This window comes from Pogoniulus pusillus, chromosome 21 (assembly GCF_015220805.1).
Source record: "Pogoniulus pusillus isolate bPogPus1 chromosome 21, bPogPus1.pri, whole genome shotgun sequence".
NCBI lineage: Eukaryota > Metazoa > Chordata > Aves > Piciformes > Lybiidae > Pogoniulus > Pogoniulus pusillus.
The window spans coordinates 13,626,337-13,635,630 of record NC_087284.1 but is presented as its reverse complement, the minus strand read 5'-3'; the positions used below and the strand labels follow the sequence as shown (position 1 = coordinate 13,635,630).

The 9,294-nt window shown below is 43.1% G+C and overlaps 1 protein-coding gene across 5 annotated transcripts in view; it reads right to left on the bottom strand.

Moving 5' to 3' along the window:
* RNF182 (ring finger protein 182) overlaps nucleotides 1-9,093 on the bottom strand; it is an 80,076-nt gene extending 70,983 nt beyond the window's left edge. For 2 of the 5 annotated variants that reach the window (XR_010306212.1, XR_010306213.1), the window contains exons 1-2: nucleotides 9,024-9,093; nucleotides 8,700-8,839 (exon numbers count right to left, since the gene is read on the bottom strand). The gene's annotated coding sequence lies outside the window, so the exon portion shown is untranslated. Of the gene's footprint in view, nucleotides 1-4,870; nucleotides 5,365-6,228; nucleotides 6,429-8,699; nucleotides 8,840-9,023 lie in introns of those variants that run through there. The other 3 variants (XR_010306215.1, XR_010306214.1, XM_064161014.1) reach the window with 3 other exon arrangements.
* Nucleotides 9,094-9,294: the final 201 nt, after the last annotated feature.

Below are 9,294 nucleotides of genomic sequence, written 5' to 3'. Positions count from 1 at the left end.
GGCTAAGAAATATCATTACAGCTACACAGTGGTGTTGTAATGCTGTTATGAAATTTTATTTTGCTCTGCCATGCAATCCTTTTGTTCCAAGCAAGAACACTCCTGTGATATGAAGACCAGATGACAAAGAGGCTATGGCAGTGCTCAGCTGGGTAATTAATTCTTCCCTGAACTAATAGGGCTCATCTTTCAAAGCAAACACAACAGGTGCTGCAGTACGGAAAGAGGAGCCTGTGGGCCTGTCTCTGCTCTGAGCCTGGATTGAGTTCCTTTACTTCAAATGGGATGTAACTTGTCATGTGATGATCAAGTAAGCTGAAGGTTACTTCATGGTCTTGTCCTGGGTGGATCAAATCAACAATCACTTTTAAATTTCAGAGTGACAGATAAGCTTAAACACAAGAAGAGAGAAAATATTTTGGAAGTCTTTCTGGAGTGAAAGGAACTTTCTATCTCTGCAAGAGAAGAAAGGACAGAAGTAAAGATGGCCTAGGGGCATCACTGAACAGGTCAATCCATAAGCAGTTAGAATCATAGAATCAACCAGGTTGGAAGAGAACTCCAAGATCATCCAGTCCAACCTAGCACCCAGCCCTAGCCAATCAACTAGACCATGGCACCGAGAGCCTCATCCAGTCTTTTCTTGAAGACCTCAAGGGACGGTGACTCCACCACCTCCCCGGGCACTCCATTCCAATGCAAATCACTCTGTCTGTGAAGAACTTCCTCCTAACATCCAGCCTGTACCTCCCCCGGCACAACTTGAGACTGTGTCCCCTTGTTCTATTGCTGGTTGCTTAGTTCCAATGAGAAGTTCCAATTTGTTGCTCTTACAACAACAAAAATGAGAATGAAGCAGCCAGTGACATTAAGGACATATAAAGATGACTTGTTTTGTAATTAATGAAACATGAAGCTAATTGTACGTGACACCTATGTTAAGTTACATGAGTGGCACAGCCCTGGCTTGGAAGAAGTCAACTGCTGTGTCTCTGGGATGTACTGAGTCAGCTGCAAGGTGAAACATGAACACCTGCTTTCAGTGTTGACAGCATGTAGTATGTATAGAACACGTATATGAGAAAAGCTGAACTCAGGCACACAGTAAGAACAAAAGAAAACTCATTGTCTGGGATCAAAGAAAGCAAGAGAGACTCTGGAGTCTGGAATCAAGGAACCTCCTTTTTTGGGCTGCTGGTGCAGAAGGTGAAGCCAGAGGAGTCTGGAATGACTGTGAGTGTTTTATGTTCCGACATAAGAATTTGAGCCAAAATGAGAATTTGCAAGCACTGAAGAACATAATCCTAAAAATAAAATAAAAGAATTAAATCCACCAAGAGTTAAACATTAGGATTTTTAATACAGTTTGGAATTCTGCTCTGTGAGAAGGAGGATCTTTCTATAATCCTTTGACTAATTTTGAAGCACTGGTGGGAAGAAAGCACTGTGTGTCACTCAGTGGTATCTCTACGAGCAGGGTAGATATCTCCATTGATGGAGTCCAAGGAGCTCCCAACATTCACTTAGAGAATGGTAAATGAATGCCACATTTGCTTTTTCATAATCAAGTTTTACATGTAAATGCCTGTAACATACTCAAAATAAAAATTCAGAGGTAGCCTACTATCTTTGTGTGCCACATATGGCAAATAAACCCAGAAATACTCCGTATCGATTACATAATTACAGCAAATAATGGAGATACCTGATCCAGCCTCTTCTGTGGGAGAGGGCTTGTGTGTGTGCCTGTGTATAATTGATTAAGCAATGGATAATTTTATGCATTTCTAAGGAATGAAGAGAATTTAAATTTTCCTCCCAATTTCACTTGGTGTCCAGAGTACATGCTAGCACCTGCTGCCTGCTGACAGACAAGTCATTAGGGAAAACATATGGGTGTTTCAGGTTACCCACTCCAAAACGTGGTGCACTGACATGGGTGACCCGTACATTTTAGATGGTAGTAATACAGAATCACAGAAACATTCAGGTTGGAAAAGACCCTCAGGATCACCAAATCCAACCAATATCCCTACTCTACAAGGTTCACTGTAAACTGCATCCCCAAGCACCATATCCAAACACCTTTTAAACACATGCAGGGTTGGTGACTCCAGCCACCTCCCTGGGCAGCCCATTGCAATGTCTTTTTTTTTTTTCCTAATATCTAGTCTAAACCTACTCAGTCATAGCTTGAAGCCATTCCCTCTTCTTCTATCACTAATTACCTGTGAGAAGAGAGCAGCACCAATCTCTCCACAACATCCTTTCAGGACGCTGTAGATGGTGACGAGGTCTTCCCTCAGCCTCCTCTTTTTCAAACTAAGCAGCCCCAGTTCCTTCAGTCACTCCTCAAAGATTTATTCTCTAGGCCCTTCACCAGCTTTGTTGCCCTCCTCTGCACTCGCTGCAGCATAGAAAGTGAATGTGCATAGGTAATAACTGGCCTAGGGTACATGAAATTTCCCTGAATGGCCAGAAAGACTTAATACCTGACAGTCATAGTCATAGGAAGGCAGCTTTCCTGGTTGGCTCTCTCACCACTTGTGTCAGGAGGTTATCCTCCACATGCTTCAGGAACCTCCAGGACTGTTCTCTCCCTGCTGTAGTGTATTTCCAGCAGATACCCAGGAAGTTGAAGTCTCCAATGAGAACAAGGGGGAATGACTGTGAGACCTCTCTCAACTGCTTATAAAAAATTTCATCTACCTCTTCATCCTGGTTGGGTGTCTACAGCAGATTCCCACCATGGTATCACTCTTGCTGGCCTTACTCCTGATTCTTACCCATAAGGACCCAAGCCTATCGTCACCTTCGTTAATCTGTATCATACATCTCCCTAACATAGAGAGCAAAGGGAACCACAAGCATTATACATGAAATTACACAGAGTGAGTCTGGGTGCCTGTGATTAAGGAACACACATCCAAACACTGCACCACATGGGGAAATTACCCCAAAGAGAAATTGCAATAGTCAGGGCTAAAGAATATCCAATAAAATGGCAATGAAGGAAAGCTAAAGGACATAGCCCACAAAATGCTGAGTGTATGAATTATAGCCCTTAGCTAGGCCTGATTTGTGAGGCTAGCACTCACACAGCAGATAACCCTGGCAGACAGCAACCTTGACAGCACTGCAACACTAATATGTCCTGTAAAAGCTGAACAGTTTTCCACTCATTCCTCCTGAGCTGGAATTACAAAGAGGCTTGTACTCAACACCATGGAGCAGAGTAGTCTTTAGTATGTGCCTGTGCATGACACAAACAGAACACGGCTCAGTGGGCATGCCGAATGCCTGCCTCATTTCTTTCTTCTGCCCTTCATAAGATAATTTTTGAGAGCATAAAGAACATTTCCCCAGCACACACATTCCCTTTCTTCCCCCTTTCAGCACAGAGCTGGGCAACCATGCACAGAGAGATCTGGTTCCAAGTCCATTGAGCAACTGCAAGTATTTAGCGACCTTCTTGACCAATACTTCTGCCCTTGGTAGCTGTAATTGATTTTCTTCCTCTCTGTATGTGAAGACAACACTCTACACTATGTTACAGCTACACAGTTAAAGGTAAATTGGAAGTGATTCTCCCCCCTGCCTCCTCTTAAGGTAAATACCAGTGAAACTAATTCTTAGCCATTTGTGGAACAAACTGCTGGGGAGATTAAAGAGCTACCAAATTTTCAGTCTGCTCTCACCTCACTTTGCTGCCAAGACCTGTGTTTGCAGTGCTCTGGGTTTTGCTGACTACAGCTGATACTACTTCTGTGTAAAGCTGTGAGAAGAGTGCTGTTAGCTCTCTGCAGCAGTGATGTAAATCATGAAAAATCCACCAAGGGAATGGGTGGTGGCAAGACCGACATGGGTTGCTGCAAGGAGTGGTGGGTCCTTTGAAGGCTGCATCTTATATCCAAGCCATATGAGTCTCCCCACCCTTTGGTGGAGAAAGCTTGCTGCATCCCTGTGGCTGTTACAAGTTCATCTATTAAAATCCAAATGGGCAGCCTGCAGTGAGAGATAGGTCCTAGAGGGAGGAAGGCTTGAGTAAGCCCATTGAAAACATGGGCTTTGCTTTCTACAAGAGTCCTTCAGGTACTTCTGTGAATGGAGTAAGAACAGCCTGTACTGGTTGGTTGTGGCATTTTGGGGGGGTTTGGTTGTGTTTTTTTGGTTTTTTTTGATGGGTTGGGGTTTTTTTGTGTTTTTTGGGGGTGAGTGTGTGTGTGTTTTTTTTGTTTGGTTGGGTTTTTTATATTTGTTTTGTTTTGTTTAATTGTTTTTATAAACATTTGGATTGTGTGCCTCAATTTCCCCATCTATAGATGGGACTGAATGAGTTCAAGTGTTGTCTTGTGTGAGAGGCAGGAAAACTGGCAATATTTACACTTTATGGCCTACTTGGAGCCAAAAGGAAATTTTTTGCACATCTCTGGGGTTAAACTATAGCAGTTGCTCTATCACTCCATGGCCCCTCCCCAGCAGAGAAGGAGAATTAGGAAAAGAAGACCCATGGGTTGAAAAGAAAATGGATTTAATGAAATAAAAGAATATGAAGTTATACTCAGTCCAGCAAAGATTCAGCAGCAAACTAAACAAGAAAGCAGTCCTTGGGAGCAGGAAGAGGAGCGTGGCCAGGAGCTGCCTGAACAAGAGCAGGAACTGAATTGAGAGGCCCTCAATCCTCAGCAAACTTCTCCCTTTACAAGGAATGTGACATTTCTGGCTTGGAATACACCTGTAGGCAGTTCTGGTCAGCTGTTCTGGATGACTCTAGGCTGCTAATGGTCTGCAGCCCATAGTTGGGCTAGGATTCTCTTCCAGAAAAACCAGGACAACCCAGTTGTTCCTCAGCAGAGACTAGAAGGTTTGAATTGCTGGAAATCAGCACTAAGGGAAAAAGGTTCTGCTGACAAGAGAAACTGCATTAATTAAGAATTAGTCAAAAGAAAAATACAGGAGGCTCTGCAAATGCTGGGGACTAGACTAAGCACCTGTAACACAAATGTATGACAGTTTCCACCCACTCCTTTTTGCTATTTTCATCCCATCTATATTCCAGCTCTGCCAATTCACTCTCACATCTGTTCTCAGACTTGGTATCAACATCGATTTAATCACATTCCTTCCATCTACTGAGCTGGAAGTGTAGGGTTATGTACAAGCTAGGAGAAGTTAACCCCTTCATTAGCACCACTCAGCATGTCTCTTCTGGGATGTGGCTGCTGGTGTTCAGGTGGGCAGCAGAGCTGACAGGACTGCACCAGATCTGCGAACTGAGAGTGTGCTGTGCACATTACTGCTGAAGTAACTTTATAGTTACAAACTGAGCACAAGAGGTCTGGAAAGCCAGGAGCATCTGGGGTTCTGTGAACAGAAGCACAGAAAGGAGATCAAGCAGATCCTCCTATTCAACTCCATACTCCTTTGACCACACCTAGATACCTTTGTCCAGTTCTGAGCTCCCAAAACTGCTCCCAAGGCAGTAAGAGCTGGGCCACTAGGCCTGTGGGGAGAGGCTTCTCCAGCCTGGAGAAGACACCTAAAAGCAGTCCACCCTCAGTGGCAGCCAGTCACTACTGGTGTTCCCCAAGGATCAGTTCTGGGCCTAATCCTGTTCAATATCTTTACTGATGACCTGGACGAAGGGATTGAGTGCATCATCACTAAGTTTGCAGATGACACCAAGCTAGGAGCAGGTGTTGATCTGTTGGAGGGTAGGAGAGCCCTGCAGAGGGACCTTGACAGGCTGGATGGGTGGGCAGAAGCCAATGGGATGACATTTAACAAGGCCAAGTGCAGGGTTCTGCACTTTGGCCACAACAACCCCAGGGGTTGCTACAAGCTGGGGACAAAGTGGCTGGAGAGCAGCCAGGAAGGGACCTGGGAATACTGGTAGATAGGAGGCTGCAAATGGGCTCCTACATTTAATGCAGTTCCTAAAGAACCAAATTTGGCAAAGTTTGCAGTGTCCATAGAATAAGGGATTCTCCCGTCAGTTCATGCTTGTCACCTAAGCAGGTGTCAAATCTCCTGGGTTTGTCTTTTCACAGCTTCTTTCCATTTTGCTCCATCTTAACAGCTGTAAATGTCACCAGTAAATTGTGCTAGTGTATTTCCATTAACATTAGCAAAAGAGGGGGGAAAAAGTCAACCCTGCTGACAACAACTGTCGGTGTGCGAAGATTAATCTTTATATAGCACACAGAACATGGATCTGTTCTACATCTTCCAGCACAGTCTGTACTTTGTTTCTACTCCTTCTTCACAATGGCTTTCATGAAGGGAAAAGGAAAAAGAAGTCATTGTGTTTTAGCATTAATATCTTCACAGTGCTATTCGCTCAGGTTTCATGCTTTATGCCTTAGTCGGAAAACTATTTCTTTCTGCCAGCAGTAAAGGGGGCAAGTGGAGTTACTCACCCCAAATTCCTAGGAAAGAGAAAGTACAGCTTTGTTCCACTCCTAAGTAATGCTCACAGACTTGGCTTATTTACAGCTCGCAGCGCAGAAAGGTTAAAGCTTTTGTGACATTAAATAGCAGCATGAAGCTGAAGGCATGGAAGGCCTGTCCTGACATAAACATGATGGCATAGCAAGTGGTAAAGCTTTGTCTATGGTAAATTAAGGCTTTTGAAAAGCATCTCAGTTGGGAGCAATCTTGGAAGATTTTGAAACATGAATTACTGAATTACTCCTCTCCCCTGCAAAGTGGTCTTCCAGGATTGGTCACTTTGGAGGAAAAGTGGAAAAAAAAAGTGTCAACACTTGGCACACTCAATCTACCCATAAATATAAACACGCCTGAAGTGCAGTCAGGTTTTTCTTTTACTGAAGAGCATGTGGAAGCAGTTACCTGAATGTATATGTGATAAAGAACGGATACAATTCAAACCAAATGATGCCTTATTACTTAATATAAAGAGACTGTTCTGCAAGATCAAAGTCATGCAGCACAAAATGTAATGGGCTTCACTGCACAGGCAGGCTTCAGAGATTTGTTTAAAACATGGCTGCATTTTGATGAAATGCTAAGTAGACAAAATTGGGGTAAGTTTAAAGAGGTTCCCAGAACCTGAGCTATGACCTTCAAAAACATCTTTTCTCTCCTCCCATCTTCTCCCACTTTATGCCATTCCCAAATGCTGCAAGGGTGGCAATAAAAACTTCTCTGGCTTCATCATGGCAGAAGATGAGAACTACTTTATTTCAAGGTGTGAAAGAAGTGTCACCACTGGCACACCCTGTGAGCACCAGAAAGGAATAGATCTCAGTACACCTGCAGTGCACACTTTGCAGTGGGGCCTCTGTGTGCCCAGCTGTCACTCAGTGCCCAGTTGCTACATCAGACATGTTTTTCCTTTGAGTCAATAAAATCAGGAAAGGCAGTGATACAACTTCTCCAGCAACAAAAGAATTGGAGGAAACATCAAAAGTAATTTCCAAAAGTTAATAAAATTCATTTCCCAATAAACCTGCTATATCCTCCACTACCTTCTCCAGTTTCCATCCTTTACTACTTCTTAGTGATTTATATTTTTACAAAGAGCTGAAGGTATGTTTGGAAAATGGGTTAGTGCTTTCTTCCAAACTCCACAACAACATCTTGGCCTTGCCTTCCTTCCTACATAACCCCCCCTGCCTGGGAGCTGCTGCTTATTGCTTTTGCTCAATTGTTGTTTTTGATCACTTAGTCTGGGCCATCATCTTTGTCAGAAGCCTGTAGAGTATCTGTTATAATGATTGACAGTGTTGGGTCCCACCATAATGTAAATCAACAAGTGATAAAATTAAGTATCTGTAGATACTTAATGTGTAGAGAGAATGATTTGACATTGGGCTGTAAGCATTAATTAAAAATGAAAAAGGTGCATTTAACTAAGAAAGCAGGATCTTGACTGAAAAAATAATGCAAGTTAAGAGGAGCATGCACAGAATTAATGCTGCCTATCACAGAATGTCAGGGACTGGAAGGGACCTCAAAAGATCATCCAGTCCAACCTCCCTGCCAGAGCAGGACCACCTATACCAGATCACACAGGAACATGACCAGGTGGGTCTTGAATATCTCCAGAGACAGAGACTCCACAACCCCCCTGGGTTGCCTGTTCCAGTGTTCTCTCATCCTCATAGTGAAAAAATTCCTCCTCATGTTTACATGAAGCTTCCTATTTCCCACAGCAGTAGCTCTTTAAAAGAAATCATGTACGTTAAATTGACAGAGACCATTTGCTTTTGTTTCTTGATTACATGCAGTAATAGGGAGCATTTTGTGAATGAGTCTGATGCTTATGCTTGCAGTGAAAACTTGTACCATATTCATGCTTATTTAACAATCTTTTAAAGGGAAAACAAAATTAAGCTTGAATCAGGCTTTTTTTTTTTCCTCCTCATCAGTGAAGATTTGCTAAGTATTCCTATGGAAAAGCTCATCATTATGCATAATTTTTTTGCAGTAGCCACAGTGTTCAAAGTGGCTTAGGGAGCAAACATAAAACACGCTTGCCACCTCAGAGAACACAGAGTTTACAGTTGCTTTGATCATGCAAACACTAATTCTTTCATTTTAGAGGGCTTATTCATGGCAATAAATATTAAATGGATACCAAGCATTTGCACCATCAGACTGAAATTAGATACGAACCTGACCACGTTGTAAAGCAGAAGAGAGATGGAAAAATGTAATGACTGAGTGCAGCTCACCTGAGCTGTGTGAGCCAAGTGCTCATCCTCATGTGGCAGCTTTTCTGGTTTCTCTTCTTCTCCTCTTCAGCTTGCGTTGAGTCAGAAACTCTCCACAGGTGGAAAGTCTCCAGAGCAAACCTGGAAGAATGGGATGCAGGCTGGGGTCAGCATTAAATAGGCAGCACAGATAGTGCAATTCAGAGTAATGGCAATATGACCAATACAAGTTATCAGCTGAGAGACTCCCTTTCTTACTCTAGTAATTCAGCTTGCAAACATGACCTTAAAACCATTTAAAATAGTTCCTTTCCAGCATTATTTTATACACATCACAACATTTACCTTCAAAGCAGAAAAATGAAGATTTTGAGGCTGTTCTTGTGCTAAGTGCTGAGCAAGTCCTCGTTCACTGCAACAGGAACAAGTTTGGGCTGGCATCTCCCACTGGAGACCAACACTGGGTTGACAGCTCCTCGTTAGCTCATTAGCTTCATTACCTGTGGGTAACAGTCAAGTCAGAATAGTTTGTCGTGCCATGGGTCGTATGCTTTGGAGCTCATTTTGTGGCCTGCAGAGCATCAGCAGTCCATCATTTCACCAACTACTCCGTTGT